Here is a 15837-nt window from a genome sequence, read left to right as displayed (position 1 = left end):
GGCTGTGGTTTGGTTAAGGTCTGGTGGGTTGGTTTGCCTAAGTTTTTTGACCTGGCTAAGATAGGATTTAGCCAATGGTCAGCCTGGCTCTGATACAAAGTTTGTCACGACCGGTTTTCCGGGTATTAAATTCCAGAAACTGGCCGTTGTGCTCACCAGCCCCAGGATAATTGTTAGCTGATGAGGCACCAACTTGATACAGAAATCCAAAGAAAAATACAACATACGTAGTACAAGACCATTCTGGCCTGCGAGTACAACAAATGGTTTCTAGTGGTTGATGGCGGAAGCGGATTGTGGATCGTCAGCGTATATGGGACTCCATTTCCCACAGGAACAGCTGACCAAGTTAACTCCTATCTTCGCGAGGCTGCTATCACCATTACGTGGGTTCCGGCGCTGTTATCAAGGTCGCTCCTCTCCGTGCAAGAAATCTGGCCAAGACAATAGCCAGGGACAAGCCAGTGAGTACTTTGAATGTACTTGCAAACATTATGAACATGGGTATAATATAACAACGATGTTCCGAAATATTTATGCTCATGACATCAGTCACAAAAATAAATCTCTGATGCATGTCAGCAGGTTATTTATGAAAATGCAATAACATATTAATAATAAAAAGCACGAATCGGGCGTCTGGAGCGACGCCACATAAAGGGCTTATAAAAGAAATGCCACAGTCGTGCGTCTTAGCGACACCACATAAAGGGCTTTAAAAGAAATGCCACAGTCGGGCGTCTTAGCGACACCACATAAAGGGCTTTAAAAGAAATGCCACAGTCGGGCGTCTTAGCGACACCACATAAAGGGCTTTAAAAGAAATGCCACAGTCGGGCGTCTTAGCGACACCACATAAAGGTCTTTATAAAAAATGCCACAGTCGGGTGTCTTAGCGACACCACTTAAAGGGCTTTAAAAGAAATGCCACAGTCGGGCGTCTTAGCGACACCACATAAAGAGCTTTAAAAGAAATCATAGTGAATATCCAGGAGGTAGAACCATTCTAAGGATACTCAATATTTCAAACAATATAAAGGGGTTAGTCCATAATTAAAAATAATCATAATCATCATATGTCACAAGTCACAATCCATGTTCTGGTTTAACAGTTTTTCCTCCGAAGATCGACACTAAGACCGACACTTGACCCATCCCAGACTGTAATCCTTAACCATGGACACGGCTATTCGAATAGGTTTAATCTCTGCAGAGGGTGTACTCTTTACCCACAAATAACGTATTCCTTTAGTCCATCGGGACTAATTCCTTCTACGGTCTTTTTGTTGAAAACACACCTAACTTGCACACACCAGCTTAACTCACACGTGTCTGGAAGCACCCACGACACCTGTCAAGCAAACTCTAAGTGGGGAGGCTACAACCTCGCGTAGCATGGGATCAAATTTATATTGCGCGCTCTAAGGGGTGGCCTCCCCTCTTGGTCTCAACCGGAAACACCCATGCCCCCAGACCAGGTGGCCTACCTACCAGCTACAACCGGTATCTTCCACCATGGCCTCTTTGTACGGTGTGTGCTAGAAAGAGGTTGACATCTTACTGAACCGTACTCTACTTGATGTAGAGACGAGTGGTAGTACGAAGAAAGTATGGGGGTTACTGGAACAAGACTCGATCTACGGTCGACTCAGGAGGTTTATAGCTTCCTGCATGACATGTATAACAAATATATTTCAACCAATACAATCAACACTCATTATATCTTACTATGCCATACCGGACATACCCGTCCCGATGGAGACCGGCGACAAGCTCACGCCTACCCAAGGCAGAGGCTTTCCCGGATTCCTTTCCGGCATGCATGCAAGATGCATGAGGATGATTACCATCACAAGTATACTCATTTCCAACAGCATGGAAATCACTAATATGCATCCATGCAAATGATCATATCACATGAAATAAAAAGTCCTTCGAAATGAGGTGGTGTTATAAATGTGTCAACGAACACACCAAAAATATTATGCCGGGGTTCAGAATGCTTGCCTTCAATGTTTGGAAAGGCAGGGTGCACTCCAAAACTTTTGAAAGTTTTCTTCTCTCTCTCCAAGGTCCTATTTTAAATAAATTTGAATTAACACACAAATTCAAAACAGCACAAAAAGTTGTTTAAAAAATATCAAATAAATCTTAAAATAAACTAGATCAAATTTGAGAGAGATAGGAAAAAGAATCATTTCATTTGGAGTTGTAATTAAAAAGTTATAGGCAGTCAAAGTCCTGGTCAAAATCTGTTTTTAAAATAAAACAGAAAAGGAAACGTTTTAAAAGAAATACACGCCGAACGCGCATTCAGGAAATGCGCTTCCACTTACTCCTGCGTGGACCGACGCTGGGTCACTGACGGTGGGCCCGCCTGGCCCACTGGTCAGGTTTGACCAGTCCACGCACGCGTCGTCCCCCTCCGACCGAACAGAGGCAGAGCTCCGGCAAGGATTTGCCGGCAAACGGGGCCGTCCCTTGGAGATCTGAGGACATGGGTGTGCTCAGGGGGTCGAGACGAATCTGTGGGTACCCGCCATGGTCGCCAACATGGACGGAGTCGCTGGCGACGAGCTTCGCGGCGGAGAAGGCATTCGGGTGGATAGTGGGTTTGGGGCTACGGTGGTTTCCGACCAAAATTGAGCGTGGGGTTGCACTCACGAGAGGGAGGAAGAGCTCTTGGTGGAGAGAGTGGAGAGGGGGAGGCACTGGTGGCAACGGAATCGGCCAGGATTTGGCGGCGACCGAACCGGCCGGACTCGAGGAAGATGGCCTTCCCCTCCTCGACTGCTGGCCATGTTAGCTCTAGGGGGAACATTTGAGGTTGCTTGAGGACTCGATTGAGCTCCGGGGCCCATATATAGGGGGTGGAGGTCGGTTCCGAGGCGGCCGGCGATAAGGACGACGGCGAACCATCTTTCTCTAGATATGGCGACGTGGCGGCGACGCGCGCTAGGGGACGAGGCTGCGGATGAGCTGGAGATGCTTAAGGGGGCAGCTGGCGAGCGCTGGTGGCTTGTCGGCACCTAGTGAGGCAGGGGCGCGCTGCGGACACCGGCGTGCCCCCAAGGCTCTAACGGCGGTGCTGTAGGCTGCCAGGGTGGCTTCGCGCGTTGCTGTGAGACGGGGAGTGCATGGCCTGGCGCTACAGAGCGGGCCAAAACCAGGGGCGCGACGTGTCGGCTCGGCCGTGGCTCGTGCAATACGCGCGCTCTGCTCGCGCCTAGAGCACACACGGAATGTGTTCGATAAAATGCCGGGGCATGCTAGAGGTCTCAGGAGAGGTTGGCAAGCAACAGAACAAGGTTAGTGATAGAGGGAAGATCAAGGGACAAGGTGGTTTGGTCAGGAGACCAAGTTCACAATGCAGACAAAGACTCATGCCAAATCTGTCCATGCACTCCAGGTGTTTGACAAAATGCCACAGGCACCTAGGCATTTCTTGGAGTGGCCAATTCTTCTAGATCAGTGTCTCTTTGGATGCACAAGAGGGTGGTGAGGTTAGTTGGTGAAAATCACAAAGTTGCTAGTGCAAGTTTTGCAGAACTTCAAATCTGGATAGGAGGTGAATGGCATTATTTCATGAACCAAAAATGATCCAATTAGTGCATGGTCCCGGACTTAGGGGTTTAGCATGGAGGACTACAAGTAGGGAAAAGAATTTAGGGCCAAAGAGCAAGCAAGAATATGGTTGCTGTACAAACCATCATGTTGGACCAGAATGAAGATGAGGTTGATTCACTCAAAATTTTCAAAATAAACCCACTGGGTTTTTGCATAAAGTTGAATCATATGATACTACCAACATCCCATAATTTTGGTGGAAGCTAGAAAGAAATATTTAAAAGGGTTGTAGTGCAAAATTGTCCACTGGACCATAGAAGAAAAACATGTGTAGCACTCAAAATATGCAATGAATGAAATATATTATTGCACAGAAGTGATTTAGAGACATCACATGACATCTCCAAATTTTTGGTTGGATTTTTAGTTAAATCTATCAACTGGTTGTAGTACAAAAAGAGCTCCAAAACTTAAAACAAGTCATTTTAATGAATAAGGCTCAGGGTGAAATAATTTAATAAATAAATCTACTGATTGAGAGATGTTTTTAATGTGAGGGCATATAAGTCCAATATGTTTTGGAAGGATCCACTTCGGGAAAAAAATCCTTAATATTAAAAGAAAAGTTTTGAAATCAACAGAGATATACTTGCAGGCAAAAATTTTAAACTCTTGGCAAAATTTTAATAACTAAAACCTGATTAAATTTTTGGGGTGTTACACGGTCGCCGAGAGTCGGATGCTCAACAGGCGGCGGGGAGACTCGTCTTTCTCTTCGTGGTGGGGAGGCAGGTAGTCGCCTTGCCGTTCCACTGCTCTTGGGCGGCCGTCTTGGTCGCGCTCGATGGTGATGCGAGTCCCGACTGTGGCTGACAGCCGGATCCTTCTCTCTTCTTATGTCGACTCCGCCAGTCGGCATCCGAGACGTCACGCCTGGATCTCGGCGGGGAGGTAAGTCGTCATTTTGTCATTGCGGCGCCTCTATGCGGCAGCCGGCTTTGTTCTGTGCGGCAGCCGCTTTGAGGAGTCGCTGGACTCGCTCGGTCATCAGGCGGCGCTCTTCGCCTTCAAAGTTGTCTAGTTCGTCCGTTGCCGCTTGGGCGGCGCGGATGTTCTCCGCAGGCGTGGCATACACGGGGCGATCGGCCCCGAACAGGTTGGCGATGGTCGCGCCGTGTTGTCGGACCGCGCCTAGGCGTCTAGGCCCAGTCGGAGCTGGCGAGCCACCCACAGCGCGATCCATCTCACGTTGGTAGGCTTCCGACAAGCGTCTCATGCTTGCCAGCTTCTTCATGCCTTCGATGAGCTGAAGGCGGCATGCCTCGAGCGTCTCGGCGTCAGCGTCCTCCAGAATGGGCGCTGTCAGGTCTCGCAGAGCCGCGTCGAGTGGGTCGTGAGCTCCCCCACCGGACTGCTCGCCATGACTAATAACGAGCACCTCCATGACGGCGCTTCCGCCGCTCTCCTCGTGAGGGAGTGGCTCGTCGTAGATCACCACGTGTCGAGCGGCACGCTGTCGGAGTCGACCAGCATCGGGTCGGTGGAGCCTACGGACTTCAAGTCCACGGCGGGCTCGCCGGTCACGTGGAGATGGTCGAGGAGGCCCGCGAGTAGAATTTCTGGGCCGCATGTGCCTGCATCGGATGCTGGCTCGTCAGAGATGCAAACCTCGCCAAAAAGATCAGCGAGGCAGATTGCTACGCAGGCGTCGTCGATGCCTTGCAGCGCGTCGGGGCAAGCGCCATCGGGCGTGCCGGGCTGGCTACGCTCGTTGGGGAGGAAGAGGGTTCTCGTCCAGAGCAGGTCTCCGGACGACGGTGCACCTCGCCCCACGGTGGGCGCCAAATGTTGGGGGTTGGGTGCGACATATGCCAAAGGATGGCTTATCATGGTGGGAGCGAGTAGAACGTCGCCGGTGCCAGGAAACGGGATGAGGCGAAGACATGCACGCCGGCGAATCTTACCCAGCTTCGGGGCTCTCCGGGGAGATAGTACCCTTACTGCTGCTCTGCGGGGTCTCCGCATGATCACTAAGGCAAAGTGAGTACAAGGTTGCTCCTGGAGCTGTATTTTGGAGGTAGGAGAAGGCAAGGCTAGCTCTCTCCTCCCTATATGATCTGGTCTAGTGCTTATGGATTCGAACCCTTTGCATGGGTGCCCCGGGGGGTTTATATAGGCCTACCCACCGGGGGTACAATGGTAATCCGGCTGGGCGCGGGTCCCAGCCGTCTGTTTCTCAGGCCGCCGTCTTCTCCGCCGACTGCTGGGGCCCGCCGACGAATCCGGCACTGTAGCCGTGCTTCTCATGACGCAGGCTTGGTCATGGGGTCGTGGCAACAGTGCTGCCGTCTATCGGGCGATTAGTGTCGTCACTCCCTGTCTTGTCTGGTTAATGGCGCGTGGGGCCCATGGGAGAGGCCGGCTAACTCTAGTGTGCCGTCTCCCATAGGGCCGCCTTCGGGGCGTATCCGCCGTCTTCCATGTTCTCACTGACCGGCGGGTCCGCCGTCTCTGAGCCATACAGGTAGGCCGTCGTGGCCACAGTGCGCCGCCCACTGTGGCTGAGGTCAGGGCAGGCATGGCAACAGTGCCGGGCCACGCCGGAGATCTCCAGCGATACGGCACACTGTAGCCATGCCGGCCCCTCGTAAGCAGGAGGTGACGGCCATGCCTGGTCGTACCCGCCTCGCCTATCATGACGAGAGTGGAGTCGCAGGCCGACTCTCTATAGCCGGCTTCTCCGGAAGTCGCCGGCCATGAGTCGGCTTATCTTGGAGTCGCCGTCTGGGACTCGGCTTATCTTGGAGTCGCCATCTGGGACTCGGCTTATCTTGGGGTCGCTATCTGGGACTCGGCTTATCTTGGGGTCACCATCTGGGACTCGACTTATCTTGGAGTCGCCATCTGGGACTCGGCTGATCTTGGGGTCGCCATCTGGGACTCGGCTTGAGGGGCGCAGCCTGCCCCGATGTCCTGAAAGGTTCTGGGGCTCGGGTTAGCCTACCCGTGGCCCATTACTCCGACACCTGGCGAACTGGGTATTCCCTTTGTACGTCAAAGCCTCTTGCCTCCTTGGTTTTTTGTCGGTGTACAAAAGTAGGGACTCTGCTTTTGACCCCTTTACTTGTGCACAGGCAGTCAGAGCCACCCGCCATGCCACGCATAACAGGGAAGGAAAGGGAAGCCGGAGGGAAGCCGAAGGCACAAGACAAACAAAGCAACAGCAAGGACCAAGGCCACAAAGGTGGCACGGGCAAAGCGGATTGCCCCGGCAAGGACCCTTGCCGGGCGCAGCCTCAGCGGCCCCGGCAAGACCCTTGCCGGGGCAGCTCATCCACACCAGCTGAGCGAGCCACCTTCAAGCCCACCAACGCTAAGCAAACGCATTGGGACAGGGCTCGGGAGGCACCTCCGTGGTGGCATGCAGATCTTTGTGAACACAAAGAACGGTCAAGATCAGATAAGGATAGGAAGGCAGCAAATCCTCGGCAAGGTTCTGGCCGAAGAAGCCCACGAGACCCACGGCAAGACCCTTGCCGGGGACAACGGTGTGCCGCGGCGAGACCCTTGCCGGGCCACCCGGCAAGGCCCTCACCCGGCGCACCAGCAGGGCCACTGCGAGGCCCACGCCAGCCAAGTCTCCGCCGCCGTTCACATGCAGCTGTCAGCCCAACCAGCTGGGCAGGCACCTGTGTGGCAACATGCAGCCCTTCATGGAGGCTCCACCACCATGCCACCTCAGCTTCCTGCTTGCCTACATGGCACCGCATGCATCGCTGGCCAGGGTGCATGTCAAAGCAAGGAGGAGCGGCGACGGACTCGTCGGGCCTCGCTCCCGTCCCCGATAAAGTGAAGGGACACCTAAGCCTTGCATTAAATGTGCCTTGTCGTGTAATACTAGAGATAAGGTCACAATGCTGTAGCAGTTTCCACCTCCTGTGTGCCACTATGGCAGCCCCTTTCGCCTATAAAAGGAGGCCCATGGTGCACCAAAGAGGGATTCGGCTCTTCGGAACCTGGCCACATCGAGAGCTAGTTCAAGAGCTCAAGAACACTAAATACATCCACCAAAGAAGGATCATAGGGTTTTACGCATCTTTGCGGCCCAAACCTGGGTAAAATCCCCTTTGTGTTGTCTACTAGTCCCGCTCTTCTCACGATCCCGCGCCCCGCAACCGTAGTATGGATTCCAGTGATCCCATAGGTGTCGTTCACCAGCGACATCTTTGGCTCTTTACTATCCACCACGGGATGACGCCAGCATGCTTCCGTCATACGCGCGCACGACCCCCACGTCGCGCGTTCAACGCAGGTTGTGGGGGAAGCACAGGGACGGAGCAGTTATCACAGTAAAAATCCGCCCCAACTGCCCGCGCACCATTTTGGGCCTGGCCCAACAACGTGCTGCGCTTATGTATGGCCCAGGTCCAGGGCTCATGTCGGTGTACAAAAGTAGGGACTCTGCTTTTGATCCCTTTACTTGTGCATGGGCAGTCAGAGCCACCCGCCACGGCCACACATAACAGGGCAGGAAAGGGAAGCCAGAGGGAAGCTGAAGGAACAAGACAAACAAAGCAACAGTAAGGACCAAGGCCACAAAGGTCGCACTAGAGAAGCAGGTTGCCCCGGCAAGGACCCTTGCCGGGGCAGCCTCAGCGGCCCCGACAAGACCCTTGCCGGGGCAGCTCATCCACACCAGCTGAGTGAGCCACCTTCGAGCCCACCAACGCTAAGCAAATGCATTGGGACAGGGCTCAAAAGGCACCTTCGTGGTGGCATGCAGATCTTTGTGAAGACAAAGAATAGTCAAGCTCAGATAAGGATAGGAAGGCAACAAATCCTCGGCAAGGTTCTGGCCGAAGAAGCCCACGAGACCTCCGGCAAGACCCTTGCCGGGGACAACAGCGTGCCACGGCAAGACCCTTGCCGGGCCACCCGGCAAGGCCCTCGCCCGGCGCACCAGCAGGGCCACTGCCAGGCCCACGCCAGCCAAGTCTTCACCGCCATTCGCATGCAGCTGTCAGCCCAACCAGCTGGGCAGGCACCTACGTGGCAACATGTAACCCTTCGTGGAGGCTCCACCACCACGCAACCTCAGCTGCCTGCCTGCCTACATGGCATCGCATGCATCGCTGGCTAGGGCGCGTGTTGAAGCTAGGAGGAGCGGTGACGGAAGGGACGGGCCTCGCTCCCATCCCCGATAAAGTGAAGGGACACCTAAGCCTCGCATTAAATGTGCCTTGTCCTCTAATACTAGCGGCAAGTTCACAACTCTGTAGCACTTTCCACCTCCTGTGTGCCACTGTGGCAGCCCCTTTCGCCTATAAAAGGAGGCCCATGGCGCACCGAAGAGGGATTCGGCTCTTTGGAACTTGGCCACACCTAGAGCTAGTTCAAGAGCTCAAGAACACTAAATACATCCACCAAAGCAGGATCGTAGGGCTTTACGCATCTTTGCAGCCCGAACATGGGTTAAATCCCCTTTGTTCTGTCTGCTAGTCCCGCTCTTCTCACGATCGCACGCCCCGCAACCGTAGTAGGGATTCCAGTGATCCCATAGGTGTCGTTCACCACCGACATTTTTCTTCCCGTGATGAGTCCGATGATCAGGCTATCTGAAAGGGCTTTCCGAAAGTAGCATCCTGAAAAGAGAGAAGATGATGAAGGTATACGGGTCCCGTGGCGGTTGAGCCGCACTGTGGACCGCATCATAGTCGTGCCTCCGCCTATGCCCATGGTATTTTGAGTGTGTAATTATGTACGCGTGGCACAAATTTTGCCGCTTGTACGCGTGGCACAAATTTTGCCGCTTGACTGGGACTAGGACGGAGGCCGAATTTCTAGTCGAGCTCTGGACATGCCGGATGATCCTATTGCAGAGTACTCCGGACACGCTTAACGGTGTCCGGGGGCTTTATCATCGAGTTGGTGGTCTGCCTAAGAAGACTACTTTGTACTTCTCCTGCGAGGGCCGCAGTGTGCTCCTCCGTACGAAGTGAGCGGTCTGTGTTTCCATTGAATGTTATAATCCCGCGAGGTCCTGGCATCTTGAGCTTGAGGTATGCGTAGTGTGGTACCAAATTGAATCGAGCAAATGTGGTTCGTCCTAGTAGTGCATGATAGCCACTACGGAAGGGGACGATATCGAAAATTAACTCCTCGCTTCAGAAGTTGTCCGGACAACCGAAGACCACTTCCAGTGTTATTGAGCCTGTACAACAGGCCTCTACACCTGGGATTACACCTTTAAAGGTGGTTTTGGTGGGTTTGATCCTTGAGGGATCGATGCCCATTTTGCGCATTGTATCCTGATAAAGCAGGTTCAAGCTGCTGCCACCGTCCATGAGGACTCGTGTGAGATGGAATACGTCAATGATGGGGTCGAGGACCAATGCGGCTGAACCCCATGACGGATACTGGTAGGATGGTCTCTGCAATCGAAAGTGATCGGACAAGACGACCATGGGTTTAACTTTGGGGGAACTGGCTCAATCGCATAGACGTCCCTTAGTGCACGCTTCCTTTCCCGCTTGGGAATGTGGGTGGCGTAGATCATGTTTACCGTTTTCACTTGGGGAGGAAATTTCTTCTGTCCCCTGTGTTTGGCGACCGGGGCTCCTTGTCGTCATCGTTATGCAGCCCCTTTTCTTTGTTTACGGCATTCAACTTGCCAGCTTGTTTGCACACCTAGCATTCTCTGTTGGTGTGGTTGGCTGGTTTATCGGGGGTGCCATGAATTTGACACGAGCGATCGAGTATGCGTTCCAGACTGGATGGGCCCGGATTGTTTCTTTTAGATGCCTTTTTCCACTCACCGGACTTAGAGCCCTTGAATCCGGCATTGACTGCCGTGTCTTCGGTGTTGTCGCTATTGTTGCGTCGCTTATGTCTGTTGTGTCGTGGCTTGCCGTTGCTATCTCGGGCAACTGAAGTGCCAGGATTTCTTGGTATGATGTTACTGCGAGCCAGCCAGCTGTCCTCGCCCGCACAAAAGTGGGTCATGAGTGTCGTGAGGGCTGCCAAGGACTTTGGCTTCTCTTGGCCGAGGTGTCGGGGGAGCCACTCATCCCGGATATTATGCTTGAAGGCCGCTAGGGCTTTGGCATCCGGACAGTCGAGGATTTGGTTCTTTTTAGTTAGGAACCGAGTTGAGAATTTCCTGGGTGACTCTCCAGGTTGTTGGGTTATGTGACTTAAGTCATCAGCATCCGGTGGTTGCACGTAAGTGCCCTGGAAGTTGTCAAGGAACGCGTCCTCCAGGTTCTCCCAACTGCCAATGGAGTTTGCCGGCAGGCTATTCAGCCAATGCCGAGCCGGTCCTTTGAGCTTAAGTGGCAGGTATTTGATGGCATGTAGATCGTCGCTGCGGGCCATGTGAATGTGGAGAAGGAAATCTTCAATCCATACCGCGGGGTCTGTTGTACCATCATATGATTCAATGTTTACGGTTTTAAACCATTCTGGGAATTCATGATCCATTACTTCATCAGTGAAGCATAGGGGGTGTGCGGCACCTCTATGTCAGGTTACATCATGACGCAGTTCGAATGAGTCTGGTCTGTTGTATTCGGCCCGACCGGTCTTGTTTCTAGTGTATATGGCATGACGATCATCCTCATGCGTTGTGGCGCGCCCCCGTGATCCGTAGATCGATCTTGACTGTCCTCCTTTGTTTTCCAATATGTCTCGCAGGTCTTGCGTGTAGCCCCGGGCAGTCGTGTGTTGGCGGCGGGTTGTGGGCGGTTGTTCGGGCTGGTACGCCGCTTTGTCTTGGCCACGAGGTGGCCGGCCAGCCTTGTCCTACGCTGGTAGTGTAGGCTCTAGTGCCTCCTCCCGAGTTGAGGTAGCAACCTGCGCTTTGGGTAAATTTTGGTTGGGCACTCGAGTCTGTATTCCTCGGCTGCCAGGACCTGAGTCCATCTATTTGTTAGCAGATCTTGATCAGCTTGAAGCTGTTGCTGTTTTTTCTTCAGGCTTTTTGTAGTGGCCATAAGCCGGCGCTTCAAGCGCTCCTACTGTACGGGATCCTCAGGCACGACAAATTCTTTGTCGCCGAGGCCCGCCTCGTCTTCAGAGAGAGGCATGTAATTGTCGTCCTCTGATTTTCCATTTGTTGCCTTTACCTTAGGGATGGCTTGCCCATCCTTCTGCTCGGCCTGCTCGAAGTGATGCTGGGCGGGATTGTTTTCGTCTTCGGCACCATCCGGCTTGTTATCATCACTTGTGCCGGTACTGCTATTTGTGCCATGGTGGGGCTTAGAGCGGCGCCGATGACGCTAGTGCTTTGATTACTTCCCCAAGGGATTATCCTCCGTTGCCTGATCGCCATTGTTTTCTTTGGGGGTGTCCACCATATATATCTCATATGATGAGGTGGCTGTCCAGTGCCCTGTGGGCGGCGGTTCTTGTTCTTCTCCTGCAGTGTTGTCCATACCGTCGATGTCTTTGGAGTCGTAGTCGAGCACGTTGGTTAAGTCATCGAAAGTGGCTATTAAGTGGGACGTGGGTGGGTAACAAATTTCTTCATCATCCACTTCCCATTCAAGACCTCAATGAATTTAGCACGTCGCCCAAGGGTGAGTGTTGAAACATATCCGTGGAGGTAAACTCCATGATCGGTGCCCAATCAGATTCGACAGGCACAAACATGCGTGGTTTGGAACATAAGAGCGGAGACGAGTCACAGATCTCTTTCGAGATGGAGTCTGTGTTCGGCTCCAACGCGGATCAGTGTGCAGCCTCCATGGCGGGGTCCATCCACGCGTCCTCGGATGGAGCGATTTGCTCCAGATTAAGGGTCGGGGTAGCCGCAGGTGTGATATCCCGAACATCGTTCGATGGCAGATCTAAGTCATGCACATCATGACTGTTCGGCGCTCCTGACATAGGCTCTACCCATCGAAGATCAAGTCTCCGCGGATGTAGGCGGTGTAGTTTAAGTTTCCAAACATGACCTGATGGCCAGGGGCGTAGCTATCAACCTGCTCCAGACGGCCAAGCGAGTTGGCCCGCAGTACGAAGTCGCCGAATACGAAGATCTGTCCAGGGAGGAAAACCTCACCCTGGACCACATCGTTACTGATGATTGAAGGAGCCATCAAGCCTTATCGCGACGACATAGTGGAACTCTCAATGAAAGCACCAATGTCGGTGTCAAAACCGGCGGATCTCAGGTAGGGGGTTACGAACTGTGCGTCTAAGGCTAATGGTAAGAGGAGGCGGGGGACACGATGTTTACCCAGGTTTGGGCCCTCTCGATGGAGGTAATACCCTACTTCCTGCTTCATTGATCTTGATGATATTAGTATTACAAGAGTTGATCTGCCACGAGATCGTAGAGGCTAAACCCTAGAAGCTAGCCTATGATTATGATTGTTCTTGTCCTACAGACTAAACCCTCCGGTTTATATAGACACCAGAGAGGGATAGGGTTACACAGAGTCGGTTATAGAGAAGGAAATCTACATATCCAAATCGCCAAGCTTGCCTTCCACGCAAAGGAGAGTCCCACCTGAACACGGGACGAAGTCTTCAATCTTGTATCTTCATGGTCCAACAGTCCGGCCAAAGTATATAGTCCGGCTGTCCGAGGACCCCCTAATCCAGGACTCCCTCACCCGTGCCTCTCTATCTGATCGAGTCGTTAGAATTATTCGGAACACAAACACAGACGAGCGTGACTCTATATAACACCACACCATGATCGAGTCCACGCCTTTATCGAGTAATATATGTAACATCAAGAAAGAAGCATGGATGTGCTTTTAAAAACAAGGAAATAACCTTTTAAAAAATAGCGTTTCTCACATAGGCCATTCGGTGCGTCACAGAGTCAACAGTGAGTGTTCGCATCTCAACCCATTCTGCTGGGTTACCCCAATTAAAGAAACGATCGTAACTATGCATAATGCAAAGCTATGCCTTTGTGGGCTCACCGGCAGTGCCTCTCCTTCTGTTTGAGTGGACTGAAGCATTCAGAACAAAAACTAGGAGAGTGTGACTCTATATAAAACCGCATCATGCCTTTGTGAGTTTCACAGTCGTGCCTGTCGCCCAAAACATACACTCTGTCATGAGTACGCAAGTCATGGCGCCACTTACCATAGAACCATGATTCTTTGTAATTACACACCATGCCTTTGTGGGCTTAACGCCTGTGCCTCTGACCCGAAATATTGCAACACAGAGAGCCACGAATGTCCACAAGTTTAAGATTACAAATCATGACCCTACTTACTACAGAACCGAGACTACATGGACTTGGGGTCCGTGTTTTTCATAATCGTGTCTCTCAAATCGGCCATGCTTTCACCTCTACAAGCGAACATGACTCTATATGAAACCACGCCATCTGGAACACCAAGACAAACTAACGTCACTCTACACAATACCATGCCGTGCCTTCCTGGAACCCATGACTGTGCGAATAATATACCACACCAGCGTCTCTCGAATAGGCCATTCTGTGCCTCGCAGAGGAAATAGTGGGTTTTCACCATGACTTTGAACCAAACTGTGCCTTTGTGCGATTAACGCCTGTGCCTCTCCATCTGATCGAGTCGACGGAATTATTCTGAACACAAACACAGACGAGCGTGACTCTATATAATACCACACCATGCCTATGCCTCTCCATCAGATCGAGTCCATGCCTTTATCGAGGAATACACGTAACAACAACAAACAATAGTGACTGTGCTTTTGAAAACAAGGAAAGAAGCTTTTAAAAACAGCTTCAACAGTGAGTGTTCGCATCTGAACCCATTCTGCTGGGTTACCCCACATAAAGAAACGAACGTGACTCTGGCTAATAAGAAGACTTGCCTCTGTCGGATTCACGTCCATTCCTCTCCAAGAGAATGAGTGAGTGCAATCATTTGGAAATACCAAAAGCATACACATGTGGTAATGAGACTCTGACTGTGTGTAATGCAACCTTATGCCTCTGTAGGCTGACCGGCTATGCCTCTCTGTCTGAACGAGTCGACAGAAGTATTCTAAACAGAAACACGGGTGAGTGTGACTCTATATAAAATAGCACCATGCCTTTGTGGGACGCACGCCAGTGCCTGTGACCCAAAATATTGCCGAGAGGCACGAAAGTCCACGCGTTTATGAGTACAAGTCATGACGCTACTTAGTATAGAACCGTGGCTATAAGGACTTCAGGTCCGTGTTTTGCTTGAAAAACGTGGAATCGTGATGTGCGTTCCATGTGAACGAGCAACCGGAATCATTTGGACCACAACTACACACGAAGTGCCCTTGGTGGAAGCACAATCGCGCTCCTACTGCTAACACGCAACATCCATGCCCAGAGCCTACTCATCGACATGTACCAACGAACGAAACAACACGACGACAATGCAATGCATAAATGCCTTATAGATTCATGGCAGTACAAAAGGCCACATGCCCCAATGCAACGAGAAAAATACACTACAAGCTCTCTGCCTACACTCCTGCAACGTTCCTGATTGGCTGGTGGGCGAGCACATCCTCGATCTCCTTCTTCGTCGCCTCATGACCTTCCTTCACAGTAGCATATGAATCCTCAACCAGGCTCTTGTAATTGAAGAGCACCTCAGCCTTCTCATCCATAAGCTGCCCCACTTCACCCGACAACTTCTGCACCAACGCATGGCTCTCCTCATACAGATTCTTCAAGTGGGCGGCCTCCTGATCCTTCTGGTCAAGCTCATTGACAAGCTTCTCATTCTCACACAGAGATCGAAATATGAGACTAGTGGACTTCTCCTGTCACATCCCTAGCTGCTGGTAGTGCTCTAGGCTAGCTTCATGTGTGCATCATGTCTATATTTCCGAAACTTGAACTGAGGAATTTTGGAAGCCTCAAAAACTTAAATAAAAGAGGAGCAAAAACCCTAGAAATCTCATTCATTGCTCCAAAATGCTCTTCGTAAATGTTTGATAATTTTTGGTAAGGGTTCTGGACCCAACCAAAATATTGAACATTTTTAAGGAATTATTTTTGGGACTTTGGATTTAATTCATTAGCTATTTGAATTTGAATTATATTCATATAATTAGAATATAATTTCAAATACCCCTGAAATATTTTATAAGCTTTTGGAAGAGTCCATCTAGCAATATAAAATATTCAGAGGAGCTTTGGCATTGTTTGAATTATTATTTTTAATTCAAAACAGTGGCAAAAGAATTAAATAAAAGAAAAACAGAACAGAAAATAAAAGACAGAGAGAGAGAAGGAAGTTACCCGTGCAGCCCACCAGAGCCGGCCCAGCTCCT

The sequence above is a fragment of the Triticum dicoccoides genome, chromosome 5B, assembly GCF_002162155.2.
Source record: "Triticum dicoccoides isolate Atlit2015 ecotype Zavitan chromosome 5B, WEW_v2.0, whole genome shotgun sequence".
Taxonomy (NCBI): domain Eukaryota; kingdom Viridiplantae; phylum Streptophyta; class Magnoliopsida; order Poales; family Poaceae; genus Triticum; species Triticum dicoccoides.
Note: the sequence above shows the minus strand (reverse complement) of the source record.